The following is a 15,514-nucleotide window of genomic DNA, read 5'->3' on the forward strand; positions in this document are numbered from 1 at the left end:
GTAGTAGCTTCCTTCTGCTGCGTAGCTTTCTCCCTAGATGCAGCCTGCTTGGCCTCCTTCTATTGTTCTATTGTTGAGGTCTACGCGGTGGCACATTTTCTTTCCTTTCTCATTTGCATTCCTGGATTTGATAGGTACAACCACTCCACTAGCCATTTACCGACAATTTCGTGGAAATCTGACTCACCGACAAGGTAAGGCAACTTATGCTATATCTTTTTTAGATCCCGTCGCATGCGAGTATGTACATTGTGGAGGTCAACCTTGAAGTCGGGGTAGGGCTCCAATTGATCATGTAAGGTAGGTGACATCCTCATCCTTTGGCTAATCATAGCGCATAGATCCATCTCCACTAGTACCCAGAACATCTTGGTTTCTATGATCCGTGTTATGCCTTTTATTGCCCAGAGCGAAGTGAACTTCCCTGTCTCTGGAAGGTCTAGGTATTGAGGAGGAAAATGGTTGTCCTCCTACATCCTACATTCTACTAAGATTATTAAAAGTAACAACCGAGCATAATGAAACACCTTGCCTCCATCCTGGGCCTCTCGAAAATTCGCTAAGATTTCCTTGCACAAGTACTGAGCCCAGTTGTACTAGACTCCTTTTGCACATTGTGCAGCCAAGGAGATCACTGGTGCTAGAACCTTGTCCATGTGACACTTTTGCATGATTTTGACTGCCAATATCTACAGGATGAACTACACTGTGGGTTATGTAATGGAGTGGATGGAATATCCGTGCGACTTCTTAACCAACCCGAACTCACTCTTCTTCTGATCAATGAGTTTCTTCTCCTTTGTTTTCCCTCCAAATGCCTCTGTTGGATCCACACTTTGATAGGGCAGCAAGGTGATCTAGTGGATCAACATATCAGTAATATGGATGGGTTCTCCTAGCCATAGACACCCATCATGCAGCAGGGTGAGTAAATTCCTAACTCATACAGTGTTAATGATTGTACGGCTAAAGTGCAACACCTAGAGAATATTCAGAAGGCCTGCTTTCTCAACTCCCATCAAAGACTTCATAGGTTCTAAACCTGTAACCTCAGTTTCCTCATAATAGATTTTTTACAAATATTCATTCAGTGCAAGTTGAGGGAACTTCTCATGATCTCTCAAATCCCAATCCTCTAGCTTGATATATGGAATGCGGCCAAACAACGTGCCCTCAAACACCACCTTCTCTAGTAGCATTAGTGTCGAGACCATGAAATTGGCTTTATCTACATCTTTAGGCACCTTTGTTATGACCTTGTGTGGTGGGATGTACTTCAGGAGCCGAGTCATAGGCTCACCCTCTTCTGCATCCATCTCCTCGATGCCTCCGTGAAGTTCTTATTCATCTTAATCAAGGGGTTCATGTCGTTGTTGCGCCCTATCCATCTCCCCTTTCTAATAGACCTTCGTGCGGCTTTCTTGCGGTGACTGCCTCAATGGAACTTACTATGGTTTCTTCTGTTTCTTGTCAACTGTAGAGGGGTTAGGCCTGGGAGATCTTGGCACCACAGTCATAATTCCCATAGGAACAGAGGGTGTTGCTTCAACTGAGGGTTCTACTTTAGACGATGCATCTTTGGTTGTAGGTGGAGTTGTCGTCATTATTTCAAAGATGATCTCTTGGTGCCAATCAAGGAATTTGGCAAATTTTCGATGTGCTAGAATGTCCTCCCAAACCTTCTCTGACATACAACATTCATCCTGGAAGAAAAGTTTAAGGCAAACTCATTGGAAGAAAAGTGGTTGAATGCTCGGAAGCCTACTAGATTTATAGGTGAATTCAAATTTGAATCTAATCATTCCCTCCAAATTTCTATCATTAATGCATCTTTGGTAGAAAATTTCCAAAGATTTTCCCCATAAATGCACAGTTCCTACTCCTCCTAACGGAAAATTTTTCATCCAATCATCTACAGTGCGTCCAACGACTACCTTTTGACTAGGCTTCGCGACGCCAACATTTGTGGCATAGCCACGTTGGTGCAGCTACCCTCGGCGCCCTACTTTCTTCCATTGTGCAACACTCTCTTACTTCAGCTTCCCAAATTTTGGGCATTGTAGTTTATAGTCTTGTACTTCCTTGCAGCGTCTTAGAGTACTAAGACTATCCCGCCATCATATATACATTACGCAAGGGTGGGATCAACCTCGTACAACTTCAATCAACTATCGTTGTCTCTACTTCGAAAAAATTCTCCATTCAGCTTCGCAAGCTTAACTACACAACCATCTGTAATTTCCTTTACCACAAAGGGTCCAAGCTAGTGTATTTGAAACTTTCTAGGAAATTTCGTAAATTTTCTATCATACAATAAGACCAAATCATTAACTTGGAAGGTGTGTTTCTTTATATGTCAATCGTGCCATGCCTTTTCACACTCCTTTTGCATCTGTTGGTGAAATCTTGTTAAAAACTGATCCTCCTCCAATTCCATCAGCTACATGAGGCACTCCTCCATAGTCTCGCGATCAGCCATATTGGTTAGTGGTGCAATCCATAGACTCGGAACAATATATTCCATAAGAATCAATTCCTTCTGCCCATAGACCAACTTGTAATGGGTTTGTCCTGTTAGCTTTTTACAAGTGGTTCTATATGCCCATAGGACTGTTGGTATGCACACATCCCAGTCATTTTGCTTTGCATTGAAAACCTTTGTTAGAGGGCTCTGCAGGATTTTGTTGAAGGTTTCAACCATACCATTAGCTTGAGGGTGATAGGGAGTAGTTTTTTGATGATATACCTGGAATTTTTCAGGCATCGCAACAATTGTTTCGTTCAATAAGTGTGTGCCCTATCACTCATTAATATCTTAGGGAAGCCAAATTGAGACAAGATAAATTCAAAAATAAACTTCATAGTAGTAGCTGCACTACAATCATTTATTGCTTGATCCTCCACCTATCACATCAGGTATTTAGTTTTTGTGATGATATATCGTGCTCTAGTCTTTTTCCTTGGTGGCTGGATTGGACCCACAAAATCAATCACCCACTTATCAAACACCTGCAAAGTTATCTATGGATTTAAGGGAAATTCATCCCTCCATGATGGTTTCCCCATCCTTTGGCAAGCATCGCATGCCCTATGATAGTCTTTTGAATCCTTATACACCATTGACCACCAAAGTCCTATGCGTAGGATCTTCTACATGGTCTCTCTTCGTATACAGTCGCCTCCCACTACGCCTCCATGTGCTTCTGCGAGGATGCTTGGTAATTCAAATTCTGGGACATATCGATGTAGTAACTCATCACAACCCATTTTATACAAGTGTCCAATGATCACAGAAAAATCAGCTGCGTGAACCACAAAATCATTTTTCTACTGTGTCGAATATCCCTCTAGGGTTGAGCCAGTTGTTAAAAACTAGATTATATCAGCAAAGTGATCATCTACAACATGAATAAAAAGAGTTGTGCACCAAGCAACCATTCTTCCAAACTAGTAAGCTCATCATCTATCTCAATCCGTAAGAGATGATCAGGACCAACATTCAATAGTCCAAGCTTCACAATCACCTCAAAATTGTAATCTTCAAAGAGAAACAACCATCTCCAGATCTCCCCCCCCCAACATAGGCTTATTGACCAGGTATTTTAAGAAGAATGGTATCTATACATATTGAAGTATATTCCCAACATATAGTTCCAGAATTTTTGTATCATGTACACCATATCCAGTCCTTTGCACTTGGTAGTTGAGTAGTTCTTCTCCGCCTTAGAAAACTTTCTACTTGCAAATGCTATAAAATGATCAATATCCCCTTCACATGGTTGGGTCATCACCACACCTAGTATAATACAAGAATCGTCCACATGAACATGAAACTCCTTTATCTAATCTGGAAATACTAGAATGGGCACAGTGACCATTTTGTTCTTCAGAATATCTAAATTGTTCTGACACTCTTCATCACAGCATAATGTCACATCTTTCTTAAATATTTTCTCCATTGGCACATTGATTTTCACATATGCCATGATAAACTTTTGATAATACCCTGTATGGCCCAATGTTGCACACAACTATTTTACGTTCATGGAAAATTTTAGGGTCGAATGTTCGCCCTATGGCGAAATTAAGGGGTTTTAAATTTTTAGTGGGCAAATATTTTGTATCATAGTACATTTTTACAAATCACCTCAAATAGCCCACCTTATTTTAAGGGAGAGGGTAAAAAAGGTAAATTTAGCCCTTGAAATTAGGAGTTACAACCTTCCATTCGCCCTAATTTTCAAGAATAGGTTTTATTTAAGTGAATCCTATGGGCCAAATACCATATTTATAAAGAGGTATGGTAAATTAATAAAAATATAAATAAATGAGAAGTATGGTAAATAAATAAAACATTTTTTATATTTACTCCATAAGTCACCTTATATACATGCAAGGGTGTAAACAAATAAAAATATAAGTAAAGTGGAGGTATGGTAAATAAATAAAATGTCTTTTTATACCTTCAAAAGGTATGGTAAATAAATAAAAATATAAATAAACTAGACGTATTGTAAATAAATAAAACCTCTTTTTATATTTAGTCCATAACCCTCATTCTATTTATGAACGCTCAAAAAAGAGGTTTTATTTAATTGAATCCTATGGGCCAAATACCATATTTGTAAAAGAGGTATGGTAAATTAATAAAAATATAAATAAACGAGAGGTATGGTAAACAAATAATTTTTTTTTTTTATATTTACTCCATAAGTCACCTTATATTTACGAACACTCAAAAAATGTGTTATATTTAGGTGAAACCTATGGGCAAAATACTATGGGACAAATACCATGGGCTAGATTATTATTAATACCATGCAAAAAAAAATTATTAACCCTAATATTAGTATTAATAAAAATAAAAATGGCACATGGTATTGACCAATGGTATTCACCAAAATGGAACATGGTATTAACCCATGGTATTCAACTGGAATGTAGCCTATTTAAATGGGGGAATTAAACCAGCATAGATCCATCTTTACTCTGGATCTACTAACCCCAGAGGTATCAAATATCGTGATATGCAAACTAGCATAGAGTGAAAGAATATTTGATCCTTCTCAGGGCTTGGTGGATCAAGAGTAAAAATGGATGTTGTAATTTAATGTATGTTAAACATTTTAGCTTGGATAAAATAAAAAATAAAATAAATATCAACTAATAATCTTATTAATTTTTATAAATTACTAATAGTAATTTTTAAGCTCCAGGTTTATGATAACCCATGGTATTGACCCATGGTATTCATGTGAAAATACACTATTTAAAGGGGAAATTCTATCTTCTTAGATCCATCTTAATTCTGGGTCTACCAAGTGCTGAGAGGGATAAATAGATTTCATCCCCCTAAGAGTGGTAGATGTGGAGTTAAGATGGATATAGGTTTTTATGATAATGAAGATATTAAATAGACTTAGGAAATTATATTGTAAAAACATCTTAAGGTGAATGGTTAAAGCATAGACATTGGACAAGTATATTTGTATACTTCTATTTTAAACTGAGACAAATCCAGGGCTAAAAGGAATGGATTGATTACACTAGTCATCCTTCTATAACTTTCCAACATAGGCTGGAGTAAACAGATTGTAATTTGGCTAATTTTTCTAATTGCAAATAGGAACATACTTGTGTATTGGCAAGGTGGTTACCAGGTCCCTAAAAGTGATGAATTTGAATTTTTCTTGGTTTTATATATAGTATTAGGTTTTTTCTCATGCTTTCTGTGAATGACACAGGTGAATTTTATCCTACACCCACTAGGTTATCTATATGTAATTTCGGTAATTTTGATTTCAAAAGATATTTTAAAGAAATGCAATGATTTCATTTGTGTATTCAATAAACAAAATATTCTAATGGAATTCTGCATTTGTGTTTTACCTATACAGATTCCATGGAGAAGTATTAGTGGTGTGACATTAATTGTCCTCAAGCAGAGGCTTTAGTTTTATTCTTTTCTTGAAGCAAATACTTTCTTCCAACGTTTTTGAGTTCCATGAAAAAATTGAAAGTCCTAATAGTATACATATATGGGTTCAAGAGAGACATAGTATTCAATTATTGGTTAAAGAGATCCACACTAAATGATCTGTCGGCCTTATCTTCACTTAGTTTAAGACTATTCACTTGGAGAGGCTGCATGTGCCCCCACTTCAAGAGCATAGTAAAGTCATGTAGAACTTAGAGAAGCTATCTTTAAGCTTTTAGTGAAGATTGGAAAAATGTCTCGGTTCAATAACACTCAGTCGACCATTAAGCTTCCAATAATGCTAGATTTTAACTTAGAGCACTTTTGTGATTTGGAGGAGATGCCCCCTCGTATTTCTGACACATCTTCAGTTGTGAATTGGACTATTACTAACTGTAATTTTCTTCAAAGGTTACCTGATGACTTGGGGAACCTCAACTCTTTAAGAATGTTAAGGACGGAAAGAAAGTACATTATGCTAAGTTCTCTTATGCTTTTCAAGTTTTTCTTGGATATCTACAACGTTTCAGGTAGGAAAGTACATTTTATTAATGAAAATTTGTCTTGATAGAAAGGCCCAATTTCAAATTCTAATGCTTTCAAAAAACATTGTATAACTGTAATGTTTCTAAAAGGAAAGCATATTTTTTCAATTTAAGTATCATGATCCCATATTCCAACTTATTTTTCAGTAACCCATTAGGCTTTGTAGCTTTGAATAAATCCATGTCTTTTGATAAGATCCTCTTCCAAATTAGAACACAGTTTCCTTTTGGAAATAACCACATACAATGTCTTGATTTTGTTATTAAGAAAATAGAGGTTGTGAAACAAGCCTGTGCCATACAAGGACTTGATTCATTGATTAATCAATTATGGCTCTTGAGGTAACAATGTCTTGATTTTGTTGCTTGAAAATAGAGGTTATGCTTTACTATTTCACAAAATTTCTTACCATCTTTCCATAAGTATTGATTTTTAATCTCAGTCACTGAGGGATGACAGTAATGACAAATGTAATATTCCATGATTTTAAGTTCCCCTCTTACTAAATATTTAAATATATCACCACAATTTAATTGTTAGTTAAAGGAATTGTATTTGATTTGTAAACAATTCATTGCTTGATTTATAGATTTTGATTTTTTCCCTTTTTATTTTTTTCTCAGATTTGGTATGAGATATCTTCCAAGATTTGGGTTCCCTAGTTTCCCCACCATAGCTACGAGGTTCATATGCTATCGTTAAATATTCTCGGAATGTTACAACTTTTCCAGTAAGTGTGCTTTGAAACATTGCTATTGCTTTTCCATGGTGTTAATGCAAATAAGCACTGCAACTAGTGCCATTATTTAGATTAAGTGCCGAAATATGGGTGGTCTTGTAATGATGGAGTGATTTTTTCTAGCTACTAAGGCCATATGCATTTTTATCTCTTATATTTTCCTGAGATATTCAAATTCAGAATAAGAATTTAGGTCTTGTTTCCACTGTAGATTGCAGTCGGTTTCTTGAACATAATATATAGTAGATTATCTTTTACTAATCAACTGTGGATGCGATCCCTCGCAGGAAAGGAAATTCAAAGTGACTTTGATTTCACATTTATTTGTCAAAACATCCACACAGGAAAGGAGATTCAAAATGACACCAATTTCACACTGATTTGTCAAAATGGAGGCAAGAGAAAAGGAAACTTTGTATTCAACAATGCTCTTAATTTCATATGTACATGCACAGACATATTAGTACAAAATATTGAAGGGTTGCCTAAGTAATATTTTCCATTCCACTACATTCTTTACAGCTTGTAAATATATAACTCGGAACAATTCATTACACTACTTGTTATTCTTTATTAATGAGTGGTCAAGATTTTGATATTGAACTGGCTAAGATTTTTCTTCCTTCTGTGAAATTGTGTGTTCTATAATGCTTCTTTTCCATTCACTATGTATAGAATATAAAGTGTGTCTAATGGAGTAGGAAGATTGGAAAGTCTTGTGATCCTTGAAATATGTTACAAGGTAGAAACCCAACAGGGCAGGGTAGGTGCATCTCCACAAATGGGTCACAAATACCAAAGTTGGTATTGGCTAGTGCCTTGAACTAGAAAATTTCCTTTACACTTGTATTAACAATGAATCTGGAGAGGATTCTAATATTATCTTTATAAGATTTATATCATTTAAGATTGATGAATAAAATTCATGAGACATGAGCTAGGATGTCCTTGCAAGGTGGTTGTTGATTATTGGAAGTTATGAGGGCCATTATGTCAGGCCACGTGGTCGCACTCCCTTGATCGTGAGCACGATTGTGATCAAGATGGAAGACTTCATAGTCTAGATTGATTGTTTAGCAGTGATAGTTAGTGGGCTCATTCACAAAAGCTTCTATTTCACTAATCCTTTTTATAGAGTTGTCAGATTCAATTTCCAAAGGTTTTAATTACACTATAGAGTTGAATTCTAAGAGAGTTGTGATTCACAGTGTTAAGTATAGCAATTATGACACTTGAAAAAAGACAAGCATAGTAGAGGTATCAGACTCTATTATAAGCTTACCTGCATATTATAAGGGACTTGGTTGGCTTTTTTATAATTCTATAAACAAGTTCCATGTCGTGGAAATGTGAAAAAAAGCAATGATATTGCCACCATGTGGCTCTTGTCATATATGGTTTTATACTTTTTCAAAAAATTCTCTAAGAGTTCACAATGCTAAGATTCACTAGGACTTTACAAAGTTTTATTATTTAGTGAAAGACTCACCAAGATCTCACAAGATTTTATAATTGAGTAAAATATTCGCCATGCCTGGTGAGAGATTTACCAAAAATTTATATATACATATTATATTATTGATAAAATAGCCTTCCCTTTTTCCTATATACCATGGAGATTCCCCCATTTATTATACATATAAATTTAGGGGGGGTTCTTAAAATTTTCCATGTTTATGTTCTTCAGGGCATCCAAATTAACAACAACAACTATCTTTCCAGGGTCTACCATCAATGCCTGCTTGCAAACCAAATGACCCTACAATATTCCATAAGGAACACAAGATATGCATTTTTTCAAATTTAGGGAAATCTGATGTGTGCGACAGGTGTCCAACATAAGGTGCAGAGTTGCAACATGGCACTTTACCAACCCAAATATAGTCCAATCATCGAAGTAAACTTCTAAGACCATGTGGATGAATTCCTTAAAAGCTGTAATTACTACCTATGAGAAGATCATAGGCACATTATTCAATCCAAATAGAAATATCATGTATTGAAAACATCCCCATTCTGTCACGAAGGTGGTCTTGTTGTGATCCTCTAGCGCAATATTGATCTGATGTACCCCGAGAACCCATCAGTGAATGAATAGGCTTCTTTCCCTCCAACATTCTCTAGGACTTCATCTATAAATGGTGTTGGGTGTTGGCTTGAAGGGCCCTGACCTAGGTTCAGCGTTAGTGTTAGGAGCGGGATCCCCCGAGGGCAGTTTTGGGGCTAAAAGCCCATGCTTAAGTCAATTTTTGTAATATAATTGTAAAGACTGCACATTTTGTGGTCGTGGAGCACGAAGGTGTTATGTGTCAAAAAAGGTAGTACGCCCTTAGTTTTGTAAAGTAAAGTCAACTATAAGAGTTCTACCCATGGTCCGTGGACCATGGGATTGTATAAAAAGAGCTAAGCTCTAAGTAGTTTAAGGACATAAGAAGGACAACAGAAGAATAGAATGAAACACGATGTAATGGAGTCATAGCTTGGAAGTAAGAAGTCTAAGTCTTGGGTAGTAGTGTAGGTAGAGGCTCTGTGGTTGAGTGCGTAGAGGCCTAGGGTAGAAGTCCACAGCTGAGTGCGCGGACCCTTGCGACTGTGTGCGCAGGGTGGACAACGGTTGTAACTTTTGGAAGATATTAATAAAAGGAGATATTCTACAATTTCTGTGTCTTTGTTTTGTTATTGCATCTTGATATGTTATGTATGAATTTCCTTTATTATTCTTATAAAATGTGTGAATGAATGCAATTACATTGAATAATTGAACATAGTTACGAATATCTGGTTAGGTGGTGTTAACTATAATTGCTTGATAATATAAGAAAATAACTTAGATTAATTGGGCATTTTATATGGCACGCTGCTCTAGCAGCAGGAAAGTACCTAAGCAATAGATTAGGGTTGTGCGAAGGTCGATCGTATACTTTCGCGGAGGTATTGAAGGCTAGAATATAAGGTTTCTCTTGCAATCCCTAAAGTGAAGCAACCTACGCGAAGGCATGATTAGAGGGAACTAAACGAAATCATAACCATCTCAGGGTGTGAAAACTTGGTTCTAGCATCCTCCCATACTGCTTTGGGTGAGACTTTTGTCCGCGCTCCACGGGCTGATGCCGAAAGGGCCAATAGTGTAGGGATTTGTTTGGCTAACTAAAGTTGAACCTGGGTGAGGCCCCCTCAAGCCAACAAATGGTTCCGTTCTTGGGATAGGAACCTGCATAAGATATGTGTGATGTCCTATCACTCGAATCCAACTAAGAAGGAGATTGGAGACTGGTTGGATAGAAAGATCCACGAATTCGCGGTGCAGGAGAATAAGAACCCGCAACTGACAACGAAACAGTGGTTGGACAAATACCGGTATATAGAGATCCATGAGATATTTTTCTGCTCCTTCCCTATTGAGCTATACGAGTGGATCGTGAAGCTAGCAGGTAGCCAAGGAGGGTGGAAACTTGGAAATCCTATTGGGTGGACCCCGAAGCTAATACATAAATTGGAAGCATATGAGGACAAGATCGCTTGCGCCATTGATCATCGGCTTGATCGCATCTTAGGAGGATTTGTGACTAAAATCTTTCAATACCTATATTAAAATGCTATAGTGCGAAAAACGGGTTATGTAGCTAGCTTGATGTTCAGGACTACGCGAAGCAGAAAGACTTACAGAAATGAAGGATAAAGGGTCTGGAGTATAGTCCGTTGATTTCGCCTCCACGAGTTGACAAGGAAGAAATAATGAAGGTTTCTCCTAAAAGTGATATTTAGTTAATAAGACAAGGATTCTCGTGAATACCACCTCCACCCACACCACCTCCAACTTCACCCATACCACCTCCACCTCCACTGTAGTTCAGTATGGAAAATACAATAAAGCTGCCTTTGTTCAAAGGCTTAGGAAATGAGGACCTATACCAATTATGGTTCGTTGTAAGGGCTATATGGGAAGCTCAAGGTGTTACAGATGATCATATAAAGAAGGTGATGCTGGTTAGTGCTCTGCAAGATCATGTGCTAACCTGGTATATTAAGTACTCTAATGATAACCTGAATGTTGGAGTGGTAGACATCCAGGTAGCACTGAATAGAGAATTTAGTAGGCCTAAATATTAGGTGTAGTCAATTTTGGTATTCAAAGAAATCGCGATGCAACTAGGCGATATGCCTTGGGAACTAGACTAGAGGTTGAAGTGTACAATCTATGAAGCCAACATAAATTTGACAGATGAACAACATCGCGAGTGGTTTGTGGCTTCGCTACTACCACACTTAAGGAGTGCACTGTCGTAGTAGAAGATAACCACTCAGGTAGAGGCCTTGGAGATTTCCATGAGACTACATGAAACTCCGATGCAGGATCTAAATCTAGGAGTTCAACATATCCATGCACAGCTGAAGAATCTATGTGTTGATATGCAAAGTCTGAAGTAGGATAGGATAGTTCAATGAGAGGTGCACGAGGAGGTATGGTGCTTGAAAGGAAAGAGTCAAGGTCATGACAAAGACCATTTCCCGGCCTTTCCAAACTATATTGCAGGAGGAGGACCGATGCCTTTAGGGCCAGAAGCTCAAGCAGGACCTACCGCGGGGACTGAAATATGTGTTAGGTAAACTTGACTCAGAATAGAGTCAAAGTTGACCAGGTTAAATAGTGATGGTTTTGGGGCACATGGTATTGTGCACCCATGGTATTCTACCTGTGGTATTATATGTAATGGAGCTTATAAAAGGCTAGAAGGACTTCATTGTAATGCAAGACTTGGAGGTGAGCGGTGAAGGTTCACTTGGTCGGATTGGCCAAGGTTTTGGCCAATGGTAATGAGATCTTATTAAGTTGGGTTTTTCCCTAGATTTAGGGTTTTCCCAGATAAACATTTGTGTTTATGTGTTTATGGTTGTTGCTAGTTATTTTTATATTTATTCCTCTAAATATTATTTATTCCTGAAACAAAGACCTCTGAACAATCATGCTCCACACACAAAAATCTCCCACTTGGAGAATGATTGTAGCAACTCCACTCATGCTTCATTTTCTGGACAATGGCTCCTCTTTGGACTTGGCTGTTTCTCATCTTCATCATCATCCTTGAAGACCAATTGAAACTGAGCATGTTCTCAGTTTCTCCCTGGTTACAACTTTTGTTAGCATATCTGCAGGATTCTGGCTAGCGTGTACCTTTTCCAGCTTCAACTCTCCATCTTCCAACACTAATTTTATGAAATGGTACTTGAGCTGTATGTGTTTAGTCCTGGAGTGAAATGCTGAGTTCTTTGCAAGATGAATGGAACTTTGGCTATCACTGTATAACGTGCCCATATCATGCTCCTTATCCAATTCACCCATAAACCTTTGTAACCAAATCATTTCTTTACTAGCCTCTGTAGCAGCAACACACTCTGCTTCTGTTGTTGAAAGTGCATCAACACTTTGGATTTTTGAAACCCAACTGACAGTTGTTCCACCACCAGTAAATACATATCCTGTAGTGCTACTCCTGTTATCTTTGTCACCTGCCATATCTGCATCAACATATCCCTGTAGGGAAATGTTTCAACCACCAAAGCATAATGCTTGATATGTGGTACCTTTCAAATATCTGAGAATCCATTTCACTACCATCCAATTTTCCTTTCCTGGATTGTTCATGTACCTGCTTACAACTCCCATTGCATGTGCAATATCAGGCCTTGTGCAGACCATTTCATACATTAAGCTTCCAACTGCTGATGCATATGGAACTTTAGACATATAATCCATGTCTTCTTGGGTCTTTGGGCACATTTCCTTACTAAGTTTGAAATGGCTAGCAAAAGGTGTACTAACTGGTTTTGCATTGTGCATGTTAAATATTTTCAACACCTTTTGTATGTACTCATTCTGAGACAATGTTAATTTGCAATTTTTCCTGTATCTAGTTATTCTCATACCAAGGATTTGTTTTGCAGCTCCCAAATCCTTCATTGCAAATGAATTTGCCAATTTTCTTTTGAGCACATTTATTTCCTGCATATTAGATCCTGCAACAAGCATGTCATCTACATACAATAACAATATACTATAGCTTCCATCATTTTGCTTTTTTAGATAAACACAATGATCAGAGTGACATCTAGTATAACCTTGTTCAGACATAAACTTGTCAAATTTTAGATACCACTGCCTTGGAGCCTATTTTAAGCCATACAAGCTCTTCTTCAACCTACACACTAGTTTCTCCTTCCCTTTCACTTCATATCCTTGTGGCTACTACATATATATCTCTTCCTCCAAATCCCCATGGAGAAAGGTTGTCTTTACATCTAACTGCTCAAGATGCAAATCTTCAACTACCACTAGACTTAAAATAGTTATGATTGAAGTCATTTTAACAACAAGAGAAAATATTTCATCAAAATCAATACCTTTCTTCTGTGCAAACCCATTCACCACAAGTCTAGCTTTGTACCTCTGTTTTCCTCCATATTCTTCCTTTAGCCTGTAAACCCATTTATTCTGCAATGTAGTTTTACCTGTAGGCAACCTGACTAAGTCCCAAGTCTGGTTATGCATTAGGGATTCCATCTCTTCTTCCATGGCTACCTCCCACTTCTTCCTGCTTTCAACTTGCATTGCTTCTCCATATCATTCAGGTTCACCGGAATCAGTCAACAATAAATAATATAATGAAGGAGAGTATCGTTCAGGGGGTCTACTTATCCTGGTAGATCTTCTAACACTGATTTCAGGTGTTTGGGGTGCCTGTTGCTATTGTGGTGGTTGTTGCTGTTGTGGTTGTTGATTATTATTATTTTCAAGCACCTTTACTTTTTTAGTGATTTCATCAAGAACTGTGTATTCCTTGTTTTCTTTTTCCTGTTTATTTTCCTGCAACTGATTCTTATACAAGACCTTTTCATTGAATATTACACCTCTGCTCCTAATGATTTTGTGATTTTCATAATCATATAAGCGATAACCAAAATCATTAACACCATATCCAATAAAGGTACATTTCTTTGACTTTGCCTCAAGCTTTGTTCTATTTTCTTTATCAATATGGACAAAAGCCTTACAACCAAAAGGCTTTAAAAAAGAGTAGTTTACCTTTTTACCTGTTCATGCTTCCTCCGGAACACCACCATCCAAGGAACTTGAAGGCCCTCTATTTATTAGATAAACAACAGTATCTACAGCATCTGCCCAAAACTGTAAAGGCAATCCTACATGCAATCTCGTGCACCTTGCACGCTCCATGATTGTTCTGTTCATCCTTTCCGACACACCATTTTCTTGTGGTGTTCTTGGAACTATCTTCTCTCTGTGAATTCCATGCTTTGAACAGTATCTATCAAACTCTTTGCTGCAATATTCACCTCCATTGTCTGATCTAAGACACTTAAATTTCTTTCCTGTCTCAATCTCAACCAAAGCTTTCCATTTCCTGAAAGTATCAAATACATCATTTTTATTCTTAATGCAATAAATCCAAGTTTTTCTAGTTGCATCATCAATAAAAGTAACATAATAACGAGAGCCACCAAGAGATGATACTTGAGCAGGTCCCCATACATCTGTATGCACAAGCTCTAATTTTTCATTCTTCCTTTCTTTCCCATCTATGAGAAATCTGACTCTCTTCTGTTTTCCATAAATTCAATTCTCAGAGAAGTCCAAATCAACATTCTTCAAACACGGCAACAAATTCCTTGAGTGAAGAATCTTCATCCCTTTTTCACTCATGTGTCCGAGCCGATGATGCCATAATGATGCATCTGCTCCTTTGGAAGTTAAATCATTAACAAAGTTAGAAATACCATTGCATAAATACAATGTACCAACCTTTTTGCCTTTTGCTATTACCAGGGCTCCTTTGGTGACCTTCCAATCTTTATCTGTGAAAGTTGTCACACAACCTTCACTGCCTAACTACCCTGTTGAAATCAGATTTTTTTTTAGATCTGGAACATGCCTTACCTCCTTTAGTAGCCATTGGTTTCCATTCTGTTGTTTTACAAGAACCTTACCCATTCCAACAATTTTACAGGGTTTATCATCTCCCAAATGAACTTGTCCAAAATCTCCTTGAACATAGTCATGAAAGTATTTATTATCAGGTGTGGCATGGAATGAGGCCCCTGAATCTACCACCCACGAATCAGTGATATTTTCGAAAGAAAGAATCAAAGCATCTTGTAACACCTCACCTGTCACATTTGCTTCATGATTGTTTTCTTGCTGTGAATCTCCTTCTTTTCCCTTCCGAGATCTACAGTCT

Source organism: Pinus tabuliformis, chromosome 9 (assembly GCF_031772625.1).
Source record: "Pinus tabuliformis cultivar Carrire ecotype Pingquan chromosome 9, CPIR1, whole genome shotgun sequence".
Classification (NCBI taxonomy): Eukaryota; Viridiplantae; Streptophyta; class Pinopsida; order Pinales; family Pinaceae; genus Pinus; species Pinus tabuliformis.